At 44.5% G+C, this 15,763-nt stretch overlaps 1 protein-coding gene across 7 annotated transcripts in view; it reads right to left on the bottom strand.

The window, feature by feature from the left end:
• Positions 1–15,763, bottom strand: part of DLGAP1 (DLG associated protein 1) — a 2,039,252-nt gene that overhangs the window by 1,832,209 nt on the left and 191,280 nt on the right. For all 7 annotated transcript variants that reach the window (XM_069620841.1, XM_069620846.1, XM_069620840.1 and 4 more), the window contains exon 2: positions 13,902–14,015. The gene's annotated coding sequence lies outside the window, so the exon portion shown is untranslated. The remainder of the gene's footprint in view (positions 1–13,901; positions 14,016–15,763) is intronic.

Raw genomic sequence — 15,763 nt, 5'->3', positions numbered from 1 at the left:
AAGAGGAGCAGGCTCAGGCTCCACGAAGCTCACAGCCAAGGTCAGAGATAAACAGCCACATTCAAAACTCCAGACGACAAGAGGACCAGCAGGAAAATGGAATAAATCCTCATAAATGCTGACACAAGAGTTCAATTGTGTGGTCCACAACCACGTGATGCAGCCGAACTAGACAATGGGCATTCAACAGTGGTGGGAAGATGAGCCGTTCTCAGCAAGCCAGGTGGGAGATAAAATAAGTGTTGCAACGTGGAGACACACTCTCATAGGTAAAGGTGGGGTGCTACATGATACAATTCAGACACATAGTCATTTCACATCACCTTGAAGAGGTGCACAGAGGGCTGAGTACCGAATTGGGTCCCAGGCCTGGGGAGACCAGCTCCAACCAATCACGGGACAGAAATCCAGGGGTGGATGGCAAGGGGCAAGAGTCAATTGTAAGCCCACTACTCTGCAACAATGTAATAGATAGTTTCCTGGGGATGAAGCAGGTCTGGCACCTGACATGCAAGGGCTAGGAGAATAACCTCTATTGGGGATGTATATATGGGGGACCACTCTCAGCACAAAATCAGTGATGGGGATAGGTTTTTTGGAAAGGGCCCAGGTGATGACGACAAACAGCATAAAAACTGGGGAGCACCCATTGTAAAGTTGAGATGTATTGGAGAATCGTGATTGTCTTGTATGATCCCTGAATGTTTTTTGTAATAAACCACAGTTCTAACTTTCCATTGGCTGAGTCCACCGTCTATTCTGGGGAAGGGTGTTGGGCCCTTGGGAGTCGGACAGACCCCGAGATTACCTCTGGCATACATGGGAACTACCCCAACAAGTTGGTAGCTGAGCCGATGGTTGGGCTATGCTAGTCCAGCACAGAGCCGACTCTCCGGCTGCAGTGCCAGGAGTGCTGCAGGATGCCTGGCAGGTTTTGAGACAACAGGGAAAGCGCACCCCGTGTAAAGGCTGTCAGGGGCCAGCCTGGGAAATATCCTGCCTGCGGCCCGTGAGTAGTCCAGCAGACCAGAAGGGTGGAGGGGCAGGTTTGGGGGACGCAGCAGCCGAGCAGCATCAGCAGACTACAGAGTGTAAGTATTGACCCAGCCACATGGCAACTAAGGGGTTAGGGCATTTTGCTTTCTCTACTGATCCACACTCCTTGATTGTCTTCCCTTCTTCTTCCTCTTGGTATCTTTCCTCCTCTGCTCCTCCAGTACTCCTTATTCTGCTGATATTTACTCACCAAGTCCAGGCATGCTCCAACTCCCTCCTTTTGATCTTCATCCACCTCCTCCATTAAGTGGCCACCTCCCTCTAACAGCTCTCTAGCCTCCACCTCATGATGTCTCCCAATGTCCTCCAACATGCCTTTACTCCCTTCCAACAACTCTATACCTTCCTCCTCCTCCAACACTGCACTTCCTCTACTCCAACAACCAACACCTAGGGATGTCAGGCGTGGCTTTTCATGTGGTCTGTGCTCATCCCCAGGGTTGGCTATCTGACCATTGACTGGCACCTCTAGCTACGTGAGTGACTTGTTCAAATTGTCTCTTTCCTACTGCCTCCAGCTGGAGCCTGCTTAACGAGATAGAGGCAGTAAGTAGGGCATGTTCATTGTGGCTGCCATTAGGCTGGTCTGACCTACCCTGTGTGCCTGAACACTGAAGTCTCTGGCTCCAACAGGAAGAGCTGAATATGTCAGTGCATACGTTTCCTGAGGTGTCTTGGAGTTTTCCCCAGGACATGTTGAGGTCATGTTGGACCTTGTCTGATCATTGTCATGGCATTTGGCCTTTCCACAGTATGAGGTCCAGTATAGGATTAATTCGTCGTGTGGGACCCAAAATTCTTGTTTGTGATTGTGAGTTTACGGACTAGCATAAGTCCTTTGAACCTTTTGTGGAACTGACAAACCTGCCGGAGGCACTGGAGCTGTTTCCACAGAGTGTTGGTGTCCAGGTACATGTTCTTTCCAGTTAAAGGGAAACAGGCAACTTGCCTGATGGCCATGGTTATAAGTCTCCAGCTTAATCTTCTGCTTAATCTTAACTTTAAAGAGATTCAGGTCCCAAGGAGCCAAGGTCTGTGTTCGAGTGGTCTGACCTTGAGATAAGGGGATTGTGGTGTTAGTCGTTTTTATGCGAGAGTACCCTGCTAAGCAACCAGAACTCAGTGCATGGTCAAATGAGATTCCCCATATACCTCTTGAGGGGCTACCATCCTGGAGTATAGAGCAGCCCCCAGCCCCTAAGACCTGAGCTCTGCTGATAGCTATAGCCACCAGGAGACTTATAATTCTGATTGTTGTTTTATAATGCGCTTAATACCTGAGATCTGTTACTATGCATGAGACCAAGATTCGAACCTGTGTCGCTATGCAGTGTCTTGCTTCCAAAACAAATGCGTTGCCCCTGAGTTATCCTCCCGGCCACAAAACCTACAACCCACCAATCTATTATCCAGAAAAATGAATGGCCGAGAGAAATCTTCCCAGAAACCCCACCACCAGCCCTCAGGCACCGTAACAGTTTGAAATAAATGATTGTCCAAACAGACTTCCAAACCTAACACAAGAACATGGGATACACCCGTCCAAAAACACAAAATGTGAAACCTCTGCACGCCTCATAGCAAAAGACATTAGCACACCACACATCAACCACAGATCGAAAATTGAGGCCTCTTTCCCCTACATATTCATGACGATTTGCATTTGATTGAATGTCCCACCTCAGTTTTATATATTTGTGAAACAAGGGAGTCATTACATAAATGAATGATTGAACAAGCACTCCTAAATCATTAATCACATGAATGCAGATATCCTGGTTGGGGAACAAGTTTCCATCCCAGGACGTGATCTTAAAGACTTCAAGATGACAATCCTGAAAGGGAATTAAAGAAAACAGACAGATAGGAAACACTTTTAATTTAATATAATGTAATGTTTACTAAATTAAACAGGGACAAAGCACATGTGTCCCACTAGCCAACAAGATGTCCCGTTATTTCAGAAATTCCCCTATGTTCAGGCACTTTTCAAGAACAGGATAAAAGTGAACTCATCACAGGCGTGATATTCACCTTTCTGCAAAGAACAGTTGGTCTAATATATGTTAAGACTTTCACAAAAGAACACAATGCACCTCACTTGTACTCATTTGCATGCACCTGCTCTGAATGACAGAAAAATGTAACAATTCAAATTGTACTTTTTTCTACCATGTCATTAGTGGAGGAAATCAGGAAGGGGACTCGATCTCGGGTGAGATGCATTCGTAAAATCTTCAATAGCAGCACTGTAGGTGAACACAGAAAACATGCAGGTCCCAATGGAATCCCAGACTGTATTTCCCTGCCCCTAAATCAGTCCCCTATTAATTACTTTCCATTCTATTGGTTTCAATGTTGTGAGCAGAATATTTGATGATCTTATCAAGGATTTCAGTCTTTGCAAATCAACGCAACACCAAACCTTGTGGTGTGTGTTCATTTCCTAAATCCAAGGTTAATACTGAGCCTCCATGATATACAATTGCAGCTACATACAATGAATACAATTGCGTATTGGGATTCTCCCAACAGTGGTTGTCTGAAAGCAACTCTATCAGTGCATGTTAACATACTTTTGGCATTGAAAGCGTGTCCCTAAATCATTGTGTTGATGCAGCAGTTTCAAATATGGGGTAAATACATTGTTAATTGCACAACTATTTGTGTCCATTTGGCCTGCATTCACATTATTAGTATTTGTATGTATTTATTCATAGAGCATGTTCACCAAAGTCCTGTACAAAGGAAAACATTATAATAATAGAGAAGGCAAAATAAAGATCACACAATTATGACTAAGCTGGAGTAGATGAAAATTAGTTTTCAGAAGGGCGTGGAAAGGTACAATGGAGACAGAGGAACAGATAAGAAGGGGTAAAGAGTTCCAACATTTGGAGGTAAGTAAAGAGAAAAAAACGACAGCAAGATTGTGCACAAGGTGATTTAGGAACAGCAAGAGGGAATTGGGAATGAGAATGCAAAGAAGATGAAGGAGAGTCAAAAATCAACTAAGGTTGAAAGACAGGGGGGCTAAACCATGAAAGCATTAAAAAACTATAGAGAGGAAATGAAAAGAAGACAGGATTCAAGAGAGAGACAGGAAAGGGAGCAGAGTGAGGAGGGAATAGAGGAGATGAGAGTGTATGATTTTCCAAGATAAAGATTGAGCGCAGAGGAGCAAGCTGGCAGGCATGAAAGCCCACCAACAAGGCAGATCCGTAGAGGAGACAAGAGAGGATAAGAGCAGAAATAAGCAAACAAGTAATTTAGTGGCATTAAAGGAAAGCAATGGGAACATTTTACGAATATTAAGTGAAAAGGTGGAAATGACTGGATCAAGAAACATTTGAAATATGTGAAGAAAAAGAAAGGAAAGAGGGAAAGAGAACATCCAGATAAGACGCAGAAGCAGAAAAAGAGAGGAGTGAGGTTGGCAATTGAAGGAGTAGGGAGAAGAGGAGCTAGAAATGTAGAGGAAGGGAAACAAAAGATGCACTGCGTCTCATGATGGACATATCGGGCCACTTTTAGTTGCTTTCTTGGTTAACTAACTTGTGTTATTAAGAGAGTTGTTTCATTAACTTATTGTTTATGTCACTGAAAACAAATGTAGTGTTTTCTTTTAGTTCATTTCAGATGATATGGCCCCTTATTACCACTGTGCCGATGGATCATTGGCTATTTTCTGGCACCTAGGTCCACTAGTCATGTTTGCATATGTTGCAAAAGAACTGGGTTTTACTCATATGCTGTGGTACAGTGTCACAGATAACACTGAGAACAAAGACATGGAGGGAAGAAAAGAAACTACTTAAGGTCGAAGGCCTCATCCCTTTCCATCACAGGAGACACGCAGCACTGCAGGCAAGAACGCAGGCTTATGAGCAGTCCGAAGGTGAAAGGGTGATGATCGCTTCGCCTGTCTGCAGTTTGGTGTGTGGTGACCAGAAGAAGAGAAGCCAAGGGGCTCAGAAAGCAGACGCAGTGAGAGAGGGGCACTGAGGGACCAGATGGCTTGAAAAGGAACCTAAACCACAGACAACATGTTTGGGTGAGGAGAACTGCACCAGCGGCAACCTATTAGAAAGGCGGAAAGTGGGTCAAGAGTTGTAGCATGCAGCAACAGGAGAAATTCAGGAGGTACCGACCCCATCCAAAGAAGCAAGACCAAACTTATCAGCCTAAGGCAAAGTGCAGAATCCTGAAGAGAGCTTGCAAATGTGTGCTTGGAGTGTGAGACACCAAGACCTGGGAAACTGTCCTTTCAAAGGAGAGGTGCGACGGGAGAGAGACAGATAGGGGATGTCAGAAAAAGAGGATTAGCATAAGACCGCTGAGCTGGGAAATGAGCAATCAAACTTAAAGGAATAGCATGCATGTCACAAAGAGATGATCGCCTTTGAGACCAGCAAGAAGCCCAGCCTGAGGAACCGAGGGGGGAGCAGCTGGGAGAGAAAGACACACTAGGAGATAACCCAGAGGGAGTGATGCTGCATTTTGGAAAGGGAGTCCAACTCCACATTGAGACACTGTATTGTTGTGGGAGAGAAAGAGAGATAAAACAAATGCTGTGTCTTTGTTAAGGCAAGGGCGAACCTACATGTGATGATTACTTGCATAGTTTAGCAAAAGCAAGATATGATTGAAGAGTACGATGAGATGTGGAGTAAATTTTATGAATTTTATGGATGACTGAACTGGAATATAGCAACAATTTGGTCTGCGACATTTGTTTTGCCTATCCCCTTTTATCCTCCCTGCTTGCTTCTCCTTCCATTTTATTTATTCCTGTTGTTTCTTCCCCTCATTTAGCATGCATATTCCTTCTTCCTTCTGTTATGTAAGCCACGGTACGGAATCTGTTACATGACTTTACTGAAAACGTAATAGTTCACTGAGGTATATAAATAGCAAGACACAGCCTTGTGAGACACAGAGGAAAGCCTGCATAGGCAAAATAAAGACACATGCGTGGTTTTGAGACATTAGGCTCATGGGAAAGAACAGTTTCTGGTGAGAGGAAGGATGGGGGAACCAGGTGCTGCCTTCTGGGATGCCAAGACAAATCACCAAGCATCAGCAAAGGAATAGAGGAACTATGAAACCCTGAGCTTGTGTAGAGAGCAGCAGTCCAGTGTGAGAATACATGTGTAAGACACTGCATCCTGCGATACAGAGGCCAATATTTAAGTGTCAGCCGAAGGAGTGAAAAAGAAAAGACTTGATCCGTAAGCCTCAGGTGGGAAAAAGAGAGACAAAACAGTGCACTGTTAATTGGTAGGGATAACAATCCAATCTTACTGAGAGGGGACACAAAGGTGAAAAGCGGCAGGCAAAAGCCCAAAGCAGTAGGCTAGCGATACAGAGACTTGTAACATGGCATTCACTAGTGAAGTAACAGAGTACAATGGGAATAAGCCAGAGAGATTAGGACATCACATCTTCAGAAACTGTGAGGAAATGACTGCTGCTGCAGGAGTATGCGTTGTGGATAAAACTACTACTCGTTTTAGATGAAACTACTACTCTGCCCCACACTACTACTAAACCAGCTGTGATTCTAATCATAAAGGTGAGACAGGTACAGCTCAATAGGTACACCTCCTTCACATCTTTAGGTTAGCATGGCCCAAAGGCAGATTACACTCTTCAGGAGGAGGTTGACCACTCCATCCTGCTGGATGTCCTTGCCCTAGCTTGTCTCTCTGGCCTGGTACTGGCGTGGTTATCCTCTTTTCTGTTAGATAGGGCACACACCCTATCTCTTTTTCCTTTCCGCTTGGACCCTGTCTCCCTCTCTTGTGGTGTTCCCCAGTGGTCTGCCTTGCCCTCAATTCTTTTTTATGTATATATGCAACTGCTGGTGGGTCGCATTCACTCCCACAGCTTCCAGTGCTACTCAGATGCAGATGACAGGCAGGTTCTAGTCCAGCTGAATCTTTTGCACACTGACACGTCATCTTAGTTTGGGAGTTACCTGGAGGCCGTGGGGCGGTGGATGGGTTCCAACTGGCTTAGACTGAATGAGGACAAGACAGAGGTTCTTGTGGCTAGTCCTACATCTGCCGCTGCCCTCTGGGCCCCTTCTTTTTGACCCCTCTCTCTTGGACCGTTTCCTACCCCAGTGTCAGTAGTTAGGGATCTGGGAGTGAAATTGTCTTCTTCACTCTCAATGGAGGCTCATATTGGTGCCACATGCCAGGGAGGACATCTTCAGCTGAAGGTACTTCAGAGAGTTTTACCTCTCCTCCCCACACACTTCATGCCCAGGTTGTGGCTTCAATGGTAATGAGCCGCATTGAGTACTGCAATTCCTTGTACCTGGCCCAGCCTCTGTATCTCATCAAGTGCCTTCAGCGACTTCAGAAATTGGCTGCCCGAGTGACTATTGGTTCCCCTTATGGCACCCATATTACACCTATCTCTGGAATGTTCACTGGCTCACGGTAATAAAACGCATTGAGTTCAAATCACTCAGTGTCATTCACTGTGCCATGTGTGGACATGGAGCAGATTACTTCCAGGCTAAATTTCAGCTTTATATTCCTACCCGGGTCCTTCGTTCGCAGCATGGCTGTCTTCTTGTGATACCACGCTACAAGTTAGTTAGAACTGGTGGCCACGCTATTTCAGAAGCGGCCGCTAAACTGTGGAACGCTCTACCACGGGCAGTTAGAGTCACAGAGAATCATTTTATGTTCAGTTGCACCCTAAAAACTCTTTTATTTTAGTTGCTTGGTGGAAAGGTCAGTTCTTGTCGGTTTATCAGCGCCGAGATGCATTCAGCGAACGTACGCTTTAGAAATTTGATAACATAACAGGATGTGACCTAGAGCAGAAGCAGACCAAACAACACTAGTACTGTAGTACCAAAGCAAAAGAACATCTAATTTTATCAATTTAATTAAACCAACAATAAATACACTCTGATCAAAACACTGATACCTTACTCTGTAAAAGAAGATACAGAATATGAAATGAAAGGGGGCACTCAGGGTCTGAAGACAGGTGAGCATAGGCCATCATTTCAGCAGCAGTATCAGTTTGCTGAAGATGTGTTATTAAAAATGTAAAGAGTAGTGTATTACTAGTCAGTGATTCCTTTCTTTTAAGGTGAGTCAGGAGAACAGAACCACCCACTTCAAATACCTTTAAATGCTGTTTATTTGGTCACAACAACATCAAGACCGGCTTCTAGGTGCTTAACTGCCCGCAGGAGGGTCACTAGAAACGATGCTGATAATAAAATGACATCAAGGAGTGTTGTTCAGTATAACTGTAGATTACCAGAGACCACCATATCATCACAATACATGGCTTATATTTAAATTTGATTTGTCATCTGCCACCAGGTTCTGGGAGCACACAATTTTTTGACGTAATTAAGTGTCAGGATTGCCCACGGTTAAAGGTAAATCTTGGCTGTTGGAGATTTGTGCTCAATCAGTCTGTTGCATAAATGCACGTGTCATGTTGCATTGCCACATTGCAAACCCCAAGACATCTTGGAGGCGCCAATAGATATGATATAATATGATAGGATATAATATGATATGATATGATATAATATGGCATTTATAACACGCCAGTACACAAGTGTTTCAGATACAAAGGCTCAACAGAATTACATGCTTGCCCTATGCTTTTCAACATGGAGCATCACGAAAGGGGGGGGGGCGTCATCCTATTGATAAAAATCAAAATGCTCAGGCTTTTAATCCCTGGCAGATGGCATTCTGTCACAGAGACAGAAAACAGACCCTAGGCACCCAATAACCAAGAAAGAGACTGGTGACACATTATACTGTGGTAAAGTCAGCAAGTCCAGAGAGAAAAAAAAGCAAGTGAACCAGATCTTCAGCAACCAGTTGATGTAAGTGTGACAGCAAGTGTATACATTTTGCAATGTCATACTAGGGCCATATCTCACAGACACCTGCTGTTATGAATGTGTCCTGGGAGTTCAGAAGTTCAAGATCACACCCAGTCTTTGTCTATGACTTGAACCAGCAAGTGTATAAAGCTCATATTGGAAGCCTCAAGCTGGCATCAATATTGGTGCAATTGTCATCATAGATTAATTGTACATTTAACATTTACTTTCCGTTCCATGTGATATAAATATGGTGGTTACAGTTTGGAGGAAATAGGGTTGCAGGATTATTTCATGGTGCCAGGAATGTTCAGCATGCCATGCATCCCATAACAATGCTTCATTGGGTACTACTGTTTTCACCAAAAGTATAGCATCCTGGTCAAGGTGTTCTGGATGGTAGTGAATCACTGGACCACCTAATGGAAGATGATGTTAAAGTAGGGCAGACAGGTGTAATTATATGCACATTACTAGGATTTCCCCATCAGTACTCAGTATTCTGTGATGAATTACCATGCCTGGCCCTAACAGGAGAGGCTGTGGTGACCAAGGAGGTTTGAAATGCCACTCAATGAGTGATTCAGGACCCGGCGTGAAGCAGACAGGATCCCTTGGTCCCCACCCAGCCTTCCCCAGTACCATTGCAGAGACTTTCCACAGAGCACCAAAACGTGTGTGGCCCCTTTAGGAGACTCAAGGAAATGTAGCCAAAGTCTTGAGCGGCAGGGAGATCAAAGAACCGCTACCCGGTGCAACTCACCATATGGATAGAGAATACATGATCAAACATTAACCCATCTGAAGATTGCTAAACCTGCCTCTGGGAAAAATAGTTTGTGAGCATTGGAATGTGCGAACTCCAAAGTCTTGCAAAGTACCCTACTCCACTCGAAGGAACCAACAGTGCGCATGCGCAAGAATCAAAATAAAGATTGCACTGTCTGCAGCTATGTCTTTGGTCTACAGAGCTGTGTGAGAAGGGGGAGGAGCGCAGAACGTGATTGCTGCCCACAAATTCAAGCAAACCAATCTCATCCCTTAACAAATTATCACCATGCCTGAAGGGCTTTGAGGTGGGCATAGTCCAAGCAGAGAGGCCAAGTCCCTATAGAGAGAGAAGAAGTTGTCAGACTATTGTAGGAGATTGGATAGAGTAGAGGTGGAGAGAAGGGGTGTGCTGGAGACAAGCAGCAAAGGTTGGCTCAGGGGTACCTCAAGTAGAGGCCACTGTGGGTTAAAAAGGAAATGTGGCTGGGTGAAAGTGGGAAACCACTAGATGCAGAGGAAGTGGAGAGTAGGGGGTGAAGGTGATGAGAGACCAGAACAATGTGGCAAAGAACAGGATGGAGCAGTGTGAGAAGAGGAGGTAGTGTAGAGAGAAAAGAAGGAGATGGTCAGAGAACGGGAAGAGCTGGTGAGAGAAAAGGAGGAAGTGGTGAGAGATCGGGAGGTGGTCGGAAGCATCTAGAGAAGGGGGGTGCTACATCTGGCGAAAGAAGAGATATATCAGGAGGTGGAAGACAAGACGAAGGTAGCAAGGGGAGTGAAGGAGATACCAAAAGGAGGGTATACGGAGTGAGGAGGGAGGAAAGAAACATCAGACAGAGGAATAACTGATAGACTTGGTGGAAGAAGAACCACTAAAGGAAGGGGAGAGAGAACAAGCAGCCTGAGCAGACAAAGAGCGACAGTGTGCCAGATACACTACTTGTCTGGTGAATCAGTATGGATGGGAGGAGGTACGAGCACATGTCGAGGAGCAACACTATGAAGTAGAAGAGCGGAATAGGTAAGGGATACATGCAGTGCAGGCATGGTCAGTAGGGGGAGCCGGGTGTCAGTCAGAAAGCCCATCACCTAGGAGTCCCTCCCTCTGAACCAGCCTATGAGTTAAAGACCAGTGGGAGGCATTGGGGGCTACGTTTGGTGGTCTATAAACCCAATCTAGTTGTCATTCAGATTTGGGCATCAACATCATATGACCACTGGAAGCAAGTCCTATTGTGAAGGTAAAAAGGAGAAGACTCCAGCTGGCAGAAGCTGGAGAAGGAGAGCAAGAGGGTCGGAAAAAACAACACAGACTCAAATCAGCCATGGATTTCTGTGGGTGGGATCTAAATCCTGGGACTGTTGAATTTTCTTTTGGTAGTATGGTTGGCCAATAATGAGAAGAACTTTACGTCGGCATTCCTCTTACCAGAACATAAGACAATAACTTTGGGACGAGTACTTTATCAGAGGAGGAACTATCCTGATTATTTTAAATTTACATTCTTCACCATGATTATTATTTTGACCCTCTTTGATTGCAATACATCCCAAATAAACATTAAGCACTTGGAAACAGTGTGTCAGGTTGAAGACAGAGCCACGATCTCTTCATGACAATTCTCAATGAAGACCTTAGAATGGAATTTCAACAAGTTGTAGACCTGCACCGGGGCTATGCTGAAGCTGTTAACCACCCGCCTTGTCGTCGTTTTGGGTTAATGTCTCCTGCCAATGAGCACATGTCCTTCATTTCTCAGCCATTCCTTCTGAAATCTGAGCTGTTCTGCAAATACGGATATGTCTGTGTATTACACAGCTTGTCATCATTTTTATAACATGTACATTGAATTTCAGTTTTTTATTTTTGTGTGATAAAGCGTTTTGCTATTTCCTTTACCACCAGTTCTAATGGTTCCCAGTGACTTGGAGGGGTGGTATTGTGTATTAGATCTAATTTCACATACTGAGTTAATCATAGGCGACACCTTCAAGGGTAGATTAGACCATAGGTAATCATACCACTTAGCAGCGAAAACGAACCATCACATTTAATTCTGTAGCTGCTCATTTAAACATATGACGTTAACACCCTGTTCCAAGGGCTGGAACAGGGGGGTAATGGGTCAGCAGCCCAAGTTAATGGCCTGAGCGAAACAGGGGCCGTTAACTAGGACTCCGGGCCATTACCCCCCTGTTCCAGCCATTGGAACACAGTGTTAACGCCATTAGCATCCCGGGTTACCAAAGCGGTAATACGGGGTGCTAAAAAAAGTCCATTTCATTAATTTAACGGGGACACCGTGTGCGTCCCATTCAATGAATGAAAATACTGATCCAAAATGGCTGCTATGGTTGCAGAAGGCAGAGCCCCGCTTCTATTACCATTGCGGCCAGAAAAGGGAGGAGGGAAGCTTTTCTGCAACAATAAGGTAAGTAGGGCAGGGGAGAGGGGTTGGTAAATGAACGAAAAAAACGCGGGTGTGGGAAGATGGCAGCCCGTGGCAGTGGAGTCAGCTTGCGGGTTCTGTGGAATGTGGGCTGAGATCAGAGATTTCAGCCTGCGATCTGCAGAACATCATTGACTGTGCCCCCTGCCCCGGGTGCTAATGAATCATTGCCACTCTGAATCAACTTTTACAAAGCAACAAGTATGGGTTGATGACCTGAAGTCTGGTATTTTTTTAACAGAGGTTACATCCTGTCTGTACGAACATACAGGGCTGCAGGGTATATTTCTGCCATGTCTAGGTCCATTTCCTTCTCTCTCTCTGGAGATGTGTTACAGATGGATGCAGATATTAAAGTAATATTGAGTTATAGTCTCTACTGTATAGTGGGGTGATACAAAGTGGCTGGCTGTACATTTACTTTTAGACAGGAAGTAGACTCAGATGAACAATGGGCCTCATTACACGGATGGCGCTAAGGGATTACCGGCACCGGTAAGGGCACCGCTGCCGGTAATCCCTTAGCGCCATACTATGAGGTCCCTCAGCGGGTCCCGTCCTTAACGTGTGGCCAGACCACACGTTAAGGAAGGGACCCGCTGAGGGACTTCAGGGCAAATAACGGTACCGCTAATAGTGGTACCGTTATTTGCTCCTTCCCCATTCCCATTGAGCCCTATGGGGGCTCAAATGGGAATGGGGAAGGGCCTTGGTGAATGGGGAATTACCGCCCCGCCAACCTTGGAATGGGGCGGTAATTCCCCCATTCACCAAGGCGGAATCGGTAAAATACCGGCAGCAACACTGCCGGTAATAGCGCCATGGTTACCGCCGTCCATGTAATGAGGCCCAATGTCTGGTTTCCAGTTATCAATTTATAATAGATACTTTGTAAAAGTTGCCGCAGCGTGGCAAACAATCATTCTAAAATGGCACTTCACAGGAGTCCATTTTAATTCTCATTTGGTGGCCTATTTAGATATTTGAATTTCGTCTAATCCTAGTCTTCCAACTGTCACCCATGATTATTTCAGTGTTTTAAATGGAAGGCGATGCATGATGTCACTCCTTCAAGGTGACCGAAATTCATTTGAGCAGTAATTACCACAGACTTAATTATCGAAGGTTTATATTATTATTTATATTAGATTATAATTGGCTGTTCTGCAAAGGGCAGTACATTACCAGTAGTGCTACTGCAGACATCCCTTTGTAATATGGAAATCAGCCACTCCATCCTTGTACACCATCCCTCGAGTTGAGGCTACATCAAGCGAAAAACAAACTCTCCAAGGGCTGTGAAGGACTGTTGTTTATTCCCTATGTTCCCATCCTCCTTAAGTGCTTTGAAACACTTGCCTGTGTGTAGGCGCTTTATAAATACACATTATCATTACCATATGGAATTGCACCATTGTAAAAACGCTTTTGTAAAGCAGGCCTATTGTTTCATATTTTGCACCATTGAGAGGCATTTGGATGTTAGGTTAAACACAGGAATGAAGAATAGAGAGTAGGCCAACACATTAAACCTCGAACTATCCAAACAATGTCATATTATAAAGAACTCTCACGGCACGGCATGCGTCTACAGTGAAAACTGCTTACTATGACTTCATGTATGTATGCAGCATTTCAGTTCATACACAGAGGTCTCGGAGAAAACTGCAACGGCAACATTGGCACACAATCTGAGAATAGACAAAAATTGAGAACAAACGTTATCTGAGACGGAAGTGACTCCTTACCTCCTTTGCTCAGCTTTCCATTTCAGTCATTTCCAGGATTTAAGGTGAGGCGGGTTCCGCGCCGCCGCGGCCTGTGCAGGTATCATGAGAGCCGACACTGGTGATAGGGATGTTCTGAAACGAGAGAGACGAGCAAGAGTTAATCACCCGGCCCCGTCAGGAGAAGGGAATAAATCAGCGCGCGCTGAGCAGGGGCTCGCTCAGCCATTAAAAGTCAATGCCGCCATTAGAGATCCCCACATGCGAACCGTCTGACAGGAAGCGCGCGCTTGGCCACACTCCACCTCCGCCCGGCGCCCGAGAAAGAAAACGTGGCCCAGGAGGTGCTATGCAATTTAAACTACGAAAGGCACGCCGATATGCTTACATCCGGACACTTGCGCTCTGATAAATGCGTTTTTATATTTCCCAATGTTATGTTTACAATCAAGATATGCGAATATATATTAATGAATACGGGATCGGTTGCTTTTCCGATTCGTTTATTGATAAGAGAGATCCCCCCGGCCTCGGCACAACGTCTCTCCACCCGAGAACTGAATCCCGCGTTCCAGGAGACGTCACACCGAACCCAGGTATGGGTTCTAGAATTAACAATATCATAAAATCTCCCCTTCTCAACAATAAAAAAAATGAACAGTAACATAGGCAACTTGATAAAGAACAAGAACATTAATTAATAATGTAAATACTTGAAAGGATACAGAGCATGTAATCTTCCTTGACTAGTTAGTGCTCCAGTAAAGTCACATGTTTGCTAATAATAATATATGTAATCTTCCTTGACACGTGGTATCCTTTTCCTGGTTTTCATTCCAGAGTCATAATTATCTATGCTGTCTCTATGGCATGCCATTTTGGATGATGATGGCTCGACTTCCACCTGGACACCTCTCCTTTCCATCCTTTCATTGTCATCCATTATCCGTTTTATTTTCTCATTGGACCTGACAATATCGTCGCATGACCACCTGCTTCAATCTCCAACTTTAGTATTGCTCTCTACTGCACTTTTCTTTTTGTCATAATATTTCTTGTATTTCTCTTGTTTATCCTTCACTCTCCTAATGACTGCTTGCATATCCACAATTTTAGTCTTATTTGATATCAACCAAGCTGGCCTCAACCTGTTATTGGCAACTCTTCCCCTCATCATGGTGAATGGTTCTTCCTCTGTTGTAGAATGTGGCGTGAATCTATAAGTGATTATAGCTTCCTTGAGAGTTTCTCTCCATGACATATTGTTTACAATAGCCAATTGAATGGTATCCTTAATGAAGCGATTCATTCTCTCCACTAGTCCATTCCCCATGGGATGATACAAAGCCGTGGTCTTGTGTTTGATAGCTCGCTCTTTGAGAAACTTTTGTATCTCAATTGACATGAATTGTGCACCATTATCTGATATTAGCTCTAAAGGCTCTCCTTCCCTGTTAAAAATTTCTTCTAGAAATTTCTTGACTTTCATGGCTGACACAGATTCCTCATGATACCACATTCTATCCACTTTGAAGTATAGTCAACCAAAACAATAATATAAATTTTATGAGGTTCCAAAATCTCATACGGACCTGCTATATCATTAGCCAATTTCGTCCAAACAGAATTCGGTATGGAAACAGGCTGTAGGGGTGTGGCTCTGGTGATCCTTCCTTTGTCGCTAACTGCACACGCAGAGCATTCCTTAACAATACTTTCAATTTCACTCCACATGTTTGGCCACCAAAAAGTCTCTCTTACTCTCCTTTTTGTGAGGTTTCTGCCTATATGTCCTTCGTGTGCTATTTCCATTATCTCTCTCTCAAACTCGAGGGTGGAACTATTCGATCTCCACGAAATATACAGACTTCATCACAAGACAT

The sequence above is a fragment of the Ambystoma mexicanum genome, chromosome 5q (genome assembly GCF_040938575.1).
Source record: "Ambystoma mexicanum isolate Mex_15411 chromosome 5q, UKY_AmexF1_1, whole genome shotgun sequence".
NCBI lineage: Eukaryota > Metazoa > Chordata > Amphibia > Caudata > Ambystomatidae > Ambystoma > Ambystoma mexicanum.
This window is presented reverse-complemented; position numbering and strand designations above follow the sequence as displayed.